Raw genomic sequence first — 14,560 nt, forward strand, 5'->3', positions numbered from 1 at the left:
CCTGGTTCACCCGCCTTGGTTCCGGTACAGTTGTAGGTTAGTGATTTTGAAGACTGTCTTGGAAGATTTCTTTGCTCACAGAAGTTAATCACTGCCCACAGCGTCTCTGTTTGGCAGGCTTCCAGGCAGCCTCAGTGGTACTTGAGGGTGAATTCTTCACCCCAAGGTCTGTGGTTCTTTCCTCATCGGGGTGACAAAGGCCCCGCCCTTCTCCTAACTCTCCTAGCAACGAGGTCTCATTTAACCTTCGCATCTTTTCTTCCCTGTAATTGGGGGGCTTTGATCAGATGTGTTGAAGGAAGATGGATTTTGCTCTGTCATAGTCCCTCACAGATACTCACATCCTTGAACCCAGGCCTGGCCTTTTGGAGACCCTTAACACAACTGTCAGTTTGCACCCTGCTTTCCACGTGAGAGCGCTGAGGCTGGCTCCAGGCTCGTCACGTGGTCAAGGTGACAGGTGGTCAGAGCTGGGAGAACCCACTAACTTCAGGCAGGGAGGCAAAGAGTGGACTAACAAGGCAAAGCGGATCCCTTGGGGAGCCCGCAGACAAATGAACGCATTAGCTCTGGAGAACTTGCCATCCTGTTTCCAAAGTGCCCAGAATTCTCTTGAATGCCGCTCCCAGACAAACCTTGCTCTGGGCCAGGCTGAGTCAGGCATGAGAAGAAGGAAGTAGGGCTGCACCGAGGAGGGATTGCCCCTGGCACAGACACCACAGAGACATTCTCGAGTTTATTGTCTCTGAATAGAGGAAGTGGGCACCCAAAAAGGTGAACGGATTGGCCCAAGGTCACCCAGGAGTCTACAGTGCAGGGAGGGCTCCCTGTCCCCAGCGAATGGGTACGATTCTGGTCAGGGACGCACATGCTGGTCCCCTTAAAGGTGTGGGATCTGTGCAGCGTCTGCGCCCACTCCCCTGTGCGCCCCTCTGCACAGGTGGCGCCCCGTGCCCTGTGGGGGCGGCAGCGAGCAGGACCGCAGGGACGCTCAGGCTGGGGACTGTGGAGCCCACGAAGCCGGCTCTGCTAGGGGGAGAAGGATGCTCTGCATGCCCAGGTGAGTTCAGACTGGGGTCTCCAGCCTGCTGCCGGTGCCAGACGCCTGCCCGCTCCCCAGCGCGGGGGCTGAAGCCCGCATCCAGGCGTGGGGGGGGGGCGGCGGCGAGGGCGCAGGCAGTAGCGGGGAGCGCAGCACAGCGCAGCGCAGCAGCGGCAGAAGCTGGGGCTCTGCGCTAAAGGTAGCCGCAACGGATCTGCCAAGGCGCCTCTCTCCCTAGCCTTCCGCAGCGGCGTGGTGCTGGGAGTGCGCCAGGAGATCAGAACCCCAGGAGTCCACGTGTGCAGGTGGGGATGCCGAGAGGGGGCGGGGCGGGATGTCGGGGTGGGGTGGGGGCTTCAGGGTTCTGTACTTCCGACACCCACCAGTCTTTGTCGCAGGGATGGGCTATGTGTTGGTGTGGGTGGGTGGACTGTCTGTCTGGGTAGGACCTGTCTGCAGCGTGGGACCACTGAAGGTTGAGCAGCTGCCCTCCTGCACTTGTGTAGGTAAGTACTTGTGAAACTGCATGTGTAATCACTGACTGTACGAGGTTGTATGTGAAGAGAAGGAAAGGGAGGAAGAGAGAGAGGGAGAGAGATAAGGAGGAAGGAAGGAAGGGGAGATAGATAGATAGATAGATAGATAGATAGATAGATAGATAGGGATAGAGAGAAGCTTATGTTGTGTATCTTACCTTTATTGGTGTGTAATTTGATGTATCTCGGTAAACTGTAGACGATTGTGAGTGTGTGACTGAGTATGCCTTCTATGTGTAATGAGATACCTGCTTCTTGTGTGTATAAGCAGCAGGAGTGTGTAGTAGCACGAGTGTGTGGATATTCTGTGCTGCATGACGATATCTCAGTCACTGGCAGTACTAGGGGCCACCCTGCCTTTGCCTTTCGGAGAATCCGATCTCAATGGAACATGCGTCTTGTCCAGGCTTGCACCTTGCCCCCGGCACACTGCTGGCTGCGTTTGAAAGAAGCGGCTGTTGATTCAGGGCAATGCTAATTGGCAAAGGTGAGGAAGTCATGGCAAGCGCTTGGCTTCTTAGTGTTCGATATTAAGAGAAAATCTTGGCGACTTTCCATCTGATCCATGAAAACAACACAAAATGTTTCCTAAGGAACAGATTTGACATGAATTGAAAGTGTGTTCCAATGAGGGGACACAGATGCAAGTTTGCCCTCTTGGTGTTCATATTGTCGGGATGGATTCTTTGGGTAAATAAGGCTGTAGGTGACCCTGGCTTGTAGTTGCTGATAGAGGTTTGTCTGGTCCTCGGAGATTTCAGCATCAGTGACCAAAGGGGGAGAGGTTGCTCACCGTTCCTTGTGAGCACAGCTAGTGAAGGAAAACACTATCGGTGATGGATGTGACTGGTGTCCCAGAAACAAGAAAGTCAGAGAAAGGACAAGACCCATAGAGTTCTGAGAAGCAGTTCCCATCTAGGAAATACCTTTGTGTAGAAAAAAAATTTTTACATAAAGTAACCAGATGTTCCAACATTCCCAAATAATTTTTAAATGTTTCACTCATGCCTCCCCATTCTAATCTCTGTTGTGTTTGCATCATTTTCTCTTCTGGGAAATATCTTCGTTATAATTATTTTTATGTGATAGAGTCACAGTTGGTTTTTAAACTCTAGGAGAACTAGAGCACAGTCAAGTTGTCCAGAATGTCAAGGAGCCTTTAGTCCCCCTGTTCTGAGCAGGTAGGGGTCTCAGAACAATAACATGCCTGGTTTCCCCGAAGTTTTCTGGGTTTTACTTCTAACGTGATTCCTTGGGCCAACAAACTCACAACCATCACCAGATTCCGCTCCTCCTCTCACTCCCTTCCCATTGTCGCAGATCGAAGACAGCACCTGGAGTTGTCATAGACAACATCCCATCCCGGCATGTATCCTTGATTTGTTCCCCAAGTCATCTAAACAGTGTGCTGATGTCACCTTTCATTTCTCCTCTCCCTTCACCAGGAGCTGCCAAAGTTTAATCCATTGGCAGTTTGTCTGTTTTCACGTACCCAATTCCCCCCTTTTTATTCTCACCATGGCCAACTTTATCAGGTGAAACCAATATTTAGGGGATTTCCAAAGATGGGAAGTGATACAGACTCTGATCATGGGGAAAATGCAAAGCAAAAGAGTGAATGCCGGGAAGATGCGATCCTTGGGATAATGTGTGTCCAACTAAAAAATTGTCAGTTCTTGATGAGTGTCACATTATGTGACTTAGCTCAGGTTTCTGCCTCTCTCTGTCTTCGTTTCTTTACTTGTAAAAGTGGAAACAAAAAATTTCAACTAGAGTCTTGTCACTAGATCCTTTTGAAGGATTCTCTCAGCATTGAAACACTCAGATTGATGTTATTCTAGCAAGAATATGTTTACCTAATGTCTCATGTGAACCTATAAAAATTTGTAAACTTTGTTTGAAAAATAGTATTTGTTTTTGGGGGGGTGAACGTGGATAGAGAAGAAAAGTGAGATGTACTGTTGACTTAAGTTTGAGATTGAGGATTAAATGCAAACACCATTAGAATCAGAGGAGTTTTAAAGGTCACTCAGTTTTCATCTTTATGAAGTGCCAGAGCCTACCTTATTAATATAATGCCATGTTACATTATAATTTTCTCCAGCCTCCACAGCACTGGCATTTGTGATAGATGATTCTTGTCCTGTGCATTGTAGGATATTCAGCAACATCCCTAGTATCCTGTAATAGCACCACAAAGTTACAACAAACAAAAGCAAACCTAGGCATTGCTAACTATGCTCATGGAGGGACCCAGTCTTCCCATACGCTAGTTGAGACTCACCTCACCGCTGCAGTTCACCCACAAGCCGGGTAGCCTTCTACAACAACACCTTACCACCAGACACTTGTTATGCTGCTGACTGCCTTCCTGCCTTGTCTCAAGTCTGCTACCCCCATACGCTCTCCTTCATTCCTTCTGGATTTTCACTGCCTTGTTTCTCTGCCTGCAAGTACTCAAGATGTGCTGAAGGCCGAGAAGCATTTCAGAGGCATTAATAGTCTTAATAACTCACATTAACCCAACCCTTGATACGTGCCAGGCACAGTTCTAAATGCTTTATGTGGACGGTTGCATTTAATCTTCATTAAGAATCCTTGGAGAGAGAGAGAGAGAGAGAGAGAGAGAGAGAGAGAGAGAGAGAGAGAGAGAGAGAGAGAGAGAGAGAGAGTGTTCTACTGCCCTCATTTTAGAAACACAATGGCTCAAGCTCACAAAGGTAAAATAGCATGTCCAGTTCTCGCAGCTGTTGGGTGTTGGAGCTGGTGTTGGCTGGTGTGCTGTCTTGCTGCAGTCCATTGTTTGTCCCTTCACACTTGCACTGCCTTGCATGAATGACACATTTGGTGTTACAGGCTAGATAGGAGGAGCTTAAAGGTCACTTAGCCGAGTTGTAGGATCAAGTCTGCCTCTAGGAAGGAGGCTAAAGACTCTAAGTTGTAAAGTGTGTTCAGTTGCCCTATGTGATTCTTCATTAAAACAATAGCCAAACCCCAAACAACCTTCTGTTATCCTGAATTAGCTCAAAGGTATGTGTATGGTGAGAGAGCAGTAGCTGGGCAGGGTCGTGGAAGAGAGAGTGTGAAGGGAAATGGAAGGGGGTGGAAGGGACCAAATAGTGAAGAGGGCATTTCTGTTTCTATGAACTCTACCTCACTGTCAGTCTCTGCCATCAAAGTTAAAGTTCCTGTGTTTTCATCAACTCTCTCCCTAGTCTTCTTGGTCTGCTCTTTGAGCATTCCATTCTGCATGCTGTTCACTTTTTACTATTGAGGCAGAGGTAAAAATAAAGTGTAAACGGCTCTTCAACAGGGTAATTGATAGGACCTGCTACAATAGTGTTGGAGTGAGGATGATTCCTGTAGCAATTATTGATAAGCTTGAGAATCCAAGGTTGACTAGGAAGGCTGACTTCCTTCTAAGGTTGCCTGTTGAACCCATAGATTCATCAGCTCTGACCCTGCACATCTGTGGTTTGGTTGAAAGTGTGGCCTTTAGTCTTTGACGAGCAACAGACTAATCCACCAGGCTCATTAGAGCCTACATCAATGGGCAGCCTCCCCAGTTTCTGATGTTTCTGGGTCAGGGTCCAAGGATTTTCACTTCTAATGGGTGTCTATATGCTATTGCTACTTCTCTGGAAACAACAGTTGGGGTTAAGACTTAGATAATTAAAACAAAGCCCAAATACAGCTTTTGATTGGGAAGATGACATTTTAAAAATAACTAAGCATTGTATTAATGAGAAGGAATTGATGGAGCAAAATCCATAAACAATAAGAGAGATGAACTCACATCTCTCATTAAGCATCTGCCTCGGATCTTTTCCTGTTCCTGTCTCCACCCACCTCTGCCTGAATTTGGATGATAAAATACCTATTCACAGAATAATCCAGACCCAAAGTCCTTTAGTACGTTGTTTGACCCAAGTACATTGTGGGAAGCCTCTGTAAGACTAAGAAGATACACTATTCATCTATCTAGCTTTAGCTGTAAGTTGCATTGCATATCTTTCCCTTTCAAAGCTACATTAGAATGATGGAGAAACTCCATGGAAAGCAACATGTGTAACTGATGGAAAATTTAAATACCAATCAGAAAGTTTCCTTAAAAATGGAAGTTTAAACTCAGTCATCTCGTCCATTCTTCCTAAGTGCCAACATGTGTTTTTGTTTTGGCATGCTCGAGTCCAAACTATGGACCTTTAAGAACTCCCACAGAAAGATCTTTTTAAAAAATGATTTATTTGCCGGGTGTAGTGGCATACACCTTTATTCAAGAGGCAAAGGCAGATGAGTTTTTTGGTGAGTTTGAGGCCAGCCTGGCCTACATAATGAGTTCTAGGACAGCCAGAGCTACTTAGTGAAATTCTGTCTCAACAACAACAACAAAACAAAAATAATTTACTTATTTTTATTTTACTTGTGTGAGTGTTTGCCTGCATGTGCAAGACAGGTGTATACCATGTGCATGCCTGATGCCTGACAAGACCAGAAGAGGGCACTGGATCTCCTAAAACTGGAGTTACAGGAGGTTGTAAGCAACTAGAGTGCTGGAAATCAAACCTGATCCCCTGCAAGAGCAGTAGACACTCTTAACTGCTGAACCATCTCCCCAGACCTCAGAAAGAGCTTGATAGTTTGAAACTTAAATAGAATAATGTTTAATGAGTATCTATCCTGTGTTATCAAAGTTTAAGTAGATTCTTATATACCTGGTATTTTTGGATTTTTCTGTCAACTCTTGAGAGAAATACTGTTTCCATGATTTCCAGATTTGGAAAGCAGGGCTTAGATATTTTAAGAATTCTTGTGTCCAGAGGTTAGCCGTACTTTTTGGCTCTGCATCACAAAAATTAACAATGGTTTACTTAACTAAAGGCTGGAATTTATTGGAAGGACACTGGGGCTTTTCTTAAGGATTTCAGGAACCAGGCTCCAGGACAGAAAGGCGAAAGGTCATTCCCAGAGAGCTCAGCTCTAGGAGCTCATGACCTGTTCTTTGTTGCCTTCATTAATGTGACACCCTTTAAAGTCTGTGCCAATCAGAATTCTCCAGAAACAGACTCTTATTGGATCACTCATCTGTGAACACAAGGTCAAGGGTAAGGGTAGTTGTCAGGAACTCATGCTAGTGGTGTTAGTAGATTTTTTTCCAGTGACAGGTGATTTTTTTGAAAAATCAAATAAATGTTGCCTATTTTCAAACAACTAGTGTAACAAAGGCAGAACTGGAAGCCAGGCTTATCTCCAGAGCTGTGCATTTTTTCTTCCTTAAGGGGTTTCTGATGGGGAAGAAACATTAATATGGCATATAATAAACACACCTGTGTTTCCCCACAAGCCCCCCCCCCAATATTCCCTGCACACAGTCCTGATCCTCCCATCTGTGTGCATCTCCTGGTTTTCTGGCACATCTTTGTCCTCTGTTTTCTGTGCCGTTTGGCCTGGCCTCTCATTCTGTTCATGTATGTCACACCTCTGACTCACAGATCCCAGGAGTGGGTGGGAGCGATCAGCTTGTCCCAGCCATTCCCCTATAAAGAAAATAATTAAGGCTAATACTCATCCTGCGCTTGCTGTGGATTTTGCTGATAACTCCTATTTAACTTTTCTAATAACTCAGGGTGCTAACTTTGTGTTTATTTCCCACTATTTTATCTTGAGAATTCATGAAGTGAAAAGTTGAAGGAATTATGTAATGAACATCTGTAAGTAAAAACCAGATAGCTTTTGTAATTCATATTTTGTTAGAGTTGCTTTATCATAATTCTGTCATCCATCAGTCCATTTTTTAATGATTAAAAAGTTGCTATCATCCCCCCTACCCCGCCCCCCTGCATTTTTATAATGGGGAATTGAAATCAACACAGGTAACATGGTTTATCCAAGGGTACACGTGGAAGAGTCTATGGAGTTGAAATTCAACTTGGGTCATCTAACTCTGCAAAGAACTTCCCTGTCTACCAAGTAGCTGTATCTCCTCTGAGAAGGGAGAGGAAAAGATGAGCTCAAGGTCAGCAGCAAGGCCAATTGGTTCACAAGCACTCACAATTTCCACTACTTTCAACCTTAATAAACAGCTCACCTTCCAAATAAGTAGTCGTCCCTTGCTCCCTCCCCACCGCACAGTTTACCACACATGCTTTTATAGAACTAATAGTCTCATTTCTTCTCAACATTGTAAATTCCCTATGAAAAAGGCAGGCTGGGGAATTACTATTTTAGATAATTCCAAGAACCCTTTGCTCATGGTTTTTGATTTGAAACAGTAGACCTGCAAGACAGATGGGCTGACTATCCTAAGGACACCTAGCATCCAGAGACCGGTGGCTTATATGAACAAAGCAAGGAACTCAATGTGATAGGATACTGAGATCCTTGCTTGGACCATGATTTAAAATGCATTCTGCTTCAAGCATTAGTAGATGCTGAGGGGGCATGGAGGTTTTGAAGACGTCCATATGTACTAAGTAAGTAAAACTACACTGGGAAAGTTGAGCTTGGGGTTCGTTCGTTAAGATGGTGTCCTTTTGTGGAATACCTTAGCGGTGAAAGATCTGGGCTTTAGAGCCACTTTTCAGTGTAGCTTTGGACAGCACCTGTTTAATATGCCTCAGTTTACAAATCGGTGAAGTGAGGGTAATTGTAGTGCTGCTTCATAATGTGTTGTGAAGACAAAAGGAGATGATGCATAGAAGGATTTGGTCCTAGGTCCACTTGAAACAGTTTTTACTGTGTTAAACAGGCTCTATAAAAAATCTGTTGGTACAGTTTCATTTTCCCTATTTATTTTTCTTTTGTGGGGGAGATGCTTTTGGGAGGAGAGTGTAGATAGGAGCATTTTAGAGGTGACATTTTATTGGTGACATTTTATCTGAAAAAAGTTTGGATTCTGCTCAAGCATTTCCAGGTAAGAAATTGTAAATAGCCTCTGTCCATTGAGATTGCATTGGCAAATTTAATTGGATATGATAATTTACATATTATATTTGGGACATAGAATTCTGCATAAACTATTTTCTTATCTGGGAGACTCAGAAGTGATGGAAGGACAGGGGCAGAAGAGGCAAATACACAGCACAGCACTTGCTCCTGGCATGTTCAGCAAATCCTGGGATCCAAGACTCTTGCTCATTGAGCTGTAAAAACAGATGAAGGAACGTTATTGAGGAGGATTTCAGAAGGGATACCCACCTGGATGGATACTTCCTATCCTTGTAGCCTTTCCTGAATCACCACACGATTTATCTGCAGCAGAACAACCACCAGGGTATTTTGTAGCACAAATCTCTAAAGGGTCTTATTAATAAAAACAAACCCAGGGCCTGGTATTGGGGTGAATGCTGGTAGATCAGATAGACAGAACAAGCCACAGCCACCTCACCTTGCCAATTCCTCAGCTGATCCTATTTCCTCAGACTGGAAGCTTCTGAGTCCTTATCCAAATGGCTCTCAGCTGAACTGTGCTGCTCAAAGCCTAAAAGCTTAACCAGCCTAGTTCCTGGTCCTCACACCTTATATACCTTTCTGCTTCCAGCCATCCTTCCTGGCATTAAAGGTGTGAGTCACCATGCCTGGCTGTTTCCAGTGTGACCTTGAACTCAGAGATCCAGACGGATCTCTGCCCTTGGAATGCTAGGATTAAAGGCATGTGTGCCACCATTTCCTGGCCTCTATATCTAGTGGCTGTTCTGTTCTCTGACCCCAGATAAGTTTATTAGGGTGCACAATATTTTGGGGGAACACAATAACACCACAGTATTTGATAGAGATTCCTGGGTTTTCTGAACCTGTAATTTTGAAAGAGATTTTTTAGATTCATTCATACCTGAGAGCCACCAGCTTTAAAGCCTTAATTTAGGTATAATGAAAACATTGGTTTCTATGCTCCCAGTTTCAGGTCTCTGAAATCAATGGTGAAGGACACATTAAGCATTCTCATGCTCAGTTTCCTTGTGGGCAAGAGGGATGGTTTCTGTCATCGCAACCCAGGGTGGGAGGCATAAGTCATCTGGTGCATTGCTTCCATTTGGAGACTCACAGTAGGAAATATTCTCCAATGACGGGCATGCACCTTTCAAGGAAAGCAGGCCGACATCACAGAACTCCCTGGGAATCTCATGTATAGGTGTGTATTTTTACACTGATCATGTGAGGTTGATATTACCCATGTCCTATTATGTGGATGACACCATCAGGGTAGGGAGGGTTAAGTAGTTTGCTAAGGTCATACAGCAATTGAGAGGACTAGAACAGATTTCAGGGCTGTACTTTGAGTCAGGGGTTAGCAAGCTCTCTGGCCCTTTCTTTGTGTGGACTGCAAGCCAAGAACCACTTTACTTTTCAAATGGCTAGGAATATTATCAGGTGAAAATTTTATGAAATTCAAATTTTCATGTTGATTTATTGGAACACTGCCACACAATTTCATTCCTAGTTTGTCTGTGGCTGCTTTTGCACAATCTGCAGAGTTTGATAGTTAGGAATGTGTTTTTATGCTCTGAAAAACCAAGAATACCTGCTAAGTGACCCTTCATAGAAGGGTACAATATTCTGGCCCCCTGCTTTAAACAACTGTGCCCATGTGCCCCAGATTCCAGTCATCTGAATTCCGCCTTTGTGAATCCTGCCAACACGCATACCATCTGGAACATTATCTCCACAGCATCTTTTTTAGGTTAATTAATTTTCCTTAAATAAATTTATCCTTAAAGAATCAAAAGCATAAGTGGAAGTCAATAGCATTTGCAATAAATAGAAGTCACCATAAAAACAGTGCACGGCACACACACAATGCGGCAGGAACAGGTAATGCCTATATCCCTCCTGCATTCCCGCTGATGCCTTCACTATTTTCCCGTAGACTGTCCTGACTTCCAGGAACGCACCTGCGTTGTTGGTGGCGATCTATCCTCAATCTGCTAGATTCCCGCTGTGCATAGACATCATAGTTGGTTCTGGGAATCCTTGTGATCCTCTGTAACCAGCCCTAACCAACACATTACAGGTGTGGGAGTACTGATGCCCCAGTTGCCACCCACTCTTAAGCAACTCTGAGGCATATGATGTCCTCGTTTCCAAGAGTTTCCCTGTAGGGTTTTGTTTCAGTGTCTGAATAACATATTTCTCATGGGCTGCCTTTCATTTCTCTTTCCTCTTCCTTCCTCTTTCCCTCCCCTCCCCTTCTTTCCCCTCCCCTCCCCTCCCATTCCCTTTGAAATACCATCACTCCTTCACCAATGTACCCTCACTTGCCCGATTAACTATGTGTACTTAATCTTCATATCCAGATCTGCTTCCAAGGCACTTAACTAAAACAATTGTGTGCTTTTTGCTAAAGATTATAGACCTGAGGCTTGTACTTTTGTTTGTTTGTTATTTTTTTTGAGACAGAGTTTCTCTGTATAGTTTTGGTGCCTATCCTGGATTTTGCTCTGTAGACCAGGCTGGCCTCAGCTCACAGAGATCCACCTGGCTCTGCCTCCTGAGTGCTGGGATTAAAGGCATGCACCACCATCACCACCACCACCTGCTTGTTCTTTTTTTTAAATTTTATTTTATAATTAATTTAATTTTACATATCAGCCATGGATTCCCCTGTCTTCCCTCCTTCCCTCCCCCCAACCCTCCCCATTCCCACCTCCTCCAAGGCAAGGTCTCCTCTGGGGATTCAGCTCAGACTGGTAGGTCCAGTCCCCTCCTCCCTACACCAAGGCTGAGCAAAATGTCTCAGCATAGGCCCTAGGTTCCAAAAAGTCAGCCCATGCACCAAGGACAGATCTGGGTCCCACTGCCTGAGGGCCTCCTAAATAGTTCAAGCTAATCAACTGTCTCACTTATCCACAGGGCCTGATAAACACAATGGAGTACTACTCAGCAGAGAAAAACAATGACATCATGAGGTTTGCAGGTAAATGGATGGAACTAGAAAAAAATCATCCTGAGTGAGGTAACCCAGACTCAGAAAGACAAACATGGTATATACTCACTCATAAGTGGATACTAAATGTAAAGCAAAGGATAACCAGACTGCAACTCACAACTCCAGGGAGGCTACCTAGTAAAGAGGACCCTAAGAAAGACACAGGGATCACCCAACAACAGAGAAATAGATGAGATCTACATGAGCAAACTGGACGTGAGGGGGTGTAACTGTTCTTTATCAATAAAGATGATTAGTGAATAGCAGGAAGATTCTTCTAAGTTTTTTTTTTTTTTTTTTTTTTTTTTTCGACAGTTTTCTGTGTATTTGCGCTTTTCCTGGACTCACTTGTAGCCAGGCTGCTCGAACTCACAGAATCGCTGCTCTGCTCCCGAGTGCTGGATTAAGGCGTGCCCATCACCCGCTCTTCTAAAATTTTTAAGGTTATAATTTAATTACATCATCTATCCCATTCCTTTATCTAAACCCTCCTATATGTATTTCTTTGCAAATTCATGGCCTCTTTTTTTTATTACTCACACACACACACACACACACAGAGAAAGAGAGAGAGAGAGAGAGAGAGAGAGAGAGAGAGAGAGAGAGAGAGATCCTGAAACAGCAGGGAGATTTCAAAGGTAAATTAGCACATATCTGAGTCCTTCTCATCAACATAAACAACTGTGATTAAAATAGAAAATGAGGGACTCCAGAGATGGCTTTATGGTTAAGAGTTTGCTGTTCTTCTGGAGGATCCAAGTTTGATTGTCAGCACCCATCCACATCAGGTGGCTTACAACTCCAGCTGCAGGGCATCTACCACTCTTCTGGACTCTGAGGGCACCTGTATCCCACATTCAATATACCCATTCTCTCTCTCTCTCTCTCTCTCTCTCTCTCTCTCTCTCTCTCTCTCTCTCATCTATTTATCTCTAACACACACACACACACACACACACACACACACACACGTAATTATAAAATAAAAACTTCGTGAAACAGAAAACAGAACACATTTCCACCATACAATGTTCTAGTGTGTAGTGCCGGAGCCTCCTGTTCCCTATCATCATGTTGGTTCTCAAGTGGTCGGATCATCGTTTGGCCTGCGCACCATCTTGGTTCAGAAAGAGGTTCTAGAGCAGCATCATCACCAGTACCTGTGAACTGGTTATCAACATGGGTTCGCTAATTCTCTACTCCCCCTCACCAATCAGGAGTCCGAGGGGGCATTTTGCTTTAACAGGCCCTGCAGATGATTCCCACGCATGAAAACTGCAGCCTACCACAAACAGCCTCTTACTCTGCTCTGTTCTCTTTGCACACTTGGATTTCATCAGAAATTCAAAATCATCAGACTTGCCTCCTCCCATCAGACATGACTGACAGTTTTCTGGCCTCATTTTGAGCCTCCATTGGGGTGCATTCTTGCCAAGGCACACAGGTCAGTAAGTGGAAAGCTCTGATTTGAATGCTCTACCTAATAGCCAGTTTCAAACTGTTCTTGAGTTCTATCCATCCCTCTGGGGCCCCAAATATGGGGTAATTCTTTCTCCAGTGTGGAAATCATGGTGCTCATTTAACAGATGCTTGGTGATCATGTCCTGTCTCTCTTCATCGACTCTGTGGTCAAAAGGAGTCATTGTCAAGTGATCACAAAATCTGTTTTCAGTCCCTCTTTTTTTGGGGGGGGTGTTTCGAGACAAGGTTTCTTTGTAGCGTTGGAGCCTGTCCTGGACTAGCTCTGTAGATCAGGCTGGCCTCAAAATCACAGAGATCCATCTGCCTCCTGAGTGCTGGGATTAGAGGCGTGCGCCGCCGCCGCCGCCGCCGCCGCCACCGCCGCCACCGCCACCCGCCGCCACCACCACCCTCTTAATCTCCTTTCCATTCTGAAATGCAAAGATCCATCCTTAACTGGACCTGGTTTGTCTCTGGTAGGACTTCTGTACTTATTATATCCTTTGATGGCTGGGATCCCCACCTTGTAAAAAGCCTGTTTTCTACAAACATCCTAGTTCTGTTCCATGAAGTTACATAGGAAGAGCATGCTCCTTCTTGAGATTTCCTATTCTCCATTGTTTTCCCTGCAAGATAGACTAAGTGTGCCTCTTCTGTGAGCTTCATGGTTTAAAACAGCAGTGTTTAGCAACGATGCTAAACCTTTCACTGAGTAATATGTTATTTACCCGGGAAGAATGTTTCCCTTAGTTATTTTTGAAAAAAAATTCGTGTTTATACACACACACACACACACACACACACACACACACACACACACACACCAGCATACTGAGACCCCAAGTATGACTGAATTGGTTCCTGTGTGGATTTATACGTAAGGAAATGTGATTGTCACTTAGGACTAACTATCCTAGATCACTTAGCCCAAGTAGCATTTTGGCTACCAACCTGAGTAGATCCAGCTTGTGGAGCACAGGTACTTTTTTTCCATTTATGGTGTGCAGTTGCATCTGTACACTGAAACATAAATGCGTAAATAAACACATAATATGGATTTGGGAATGGGGTATTTACAGAGATAAATTTTTTCTAGAATGAATACATCAATTGATGAAGGTTAGAAAGATTTTGGAAGCAATACCTACAAATTCCAAGTGTTCTCTGGGAAAGAAGCCCAAATAAATAGCTAAGGAGAAGAATTTTTCTTTTTTTTTTTTTTTTTTTTTTTTTTTTTTCGAGACAGGTTTTCTTTGTTTTCATTTCTGAATATTGTAGCCAGCTGCTCGACTCACAGAATCGCTGCTCTGCTCCAAGTGTGATTAAGCGTGCCACACGGCAAGAATTTTTCTTTTTAGTGAGACTTTGCACAATTGCACCTTCAGATGAGTCTTTTTCTTTTAAACCAATTTTTCACTTTCAAGGAGCTAGGGCTGGTGGACATCACAGCCAACATGAAATTTATGGCTGCTTCGAGGTTGTTAGTGTGGTGCTGGTGGGATTGTGTATGTTGTGGCTTAAAGTTGGTGGCAGGCTAGACCATTGAGGTGAGGAGGAGGTAAGCAACACACATGTGGACAGTGAACTTTTTTTTGT

The 14,560-nt window shown here is 44.3% G+C and overlaps 1 protein-coding gene across 4 annotated transcripts in view; it reads left to right on the top strand.

The window, feature by feature from the left end:
- Positions 1–479: 479 nt before the first annotated feature.
- Positions 480–14,560, top strand: part of Htr4 (5-hydroxytryptamine receptor 4) — a 204,860-nt gene continuing 190,779 nt past the window's right edge. For 2 of the 4 annotated variants that reach the window (XM_028890136.2, XM_028890133.2), the window contains exon 1: positions 1,203–1,347. The gene's annotated coding sequence lies outside the window, so the exon portion shown is untranslated. Of the gene's footprint in view, positions 1,061–1,202; positions 1,348–1,465; positions 1,549–14,560 lie in introns of those variants that run through there. The other 2 variants (XM_028890134.2, XM_028890135.2) reach the window with 2 other exon arrangements.

This window comes from Peromyscus leucopus, chromosome 19, assembly GCF_004664715.2.
Source record: "Peromyscus leucopus breed LL Stock chromosome 19, UCI_PerLeu_2.1, whole genome shotgun sequence".
Classification (NCBI taxonomy): Eukaryota; Metazoa; Chordata; class Mammalia; order Rodentia; family Cricetidae; genus Peromyscus; species Peromyscus leucopus.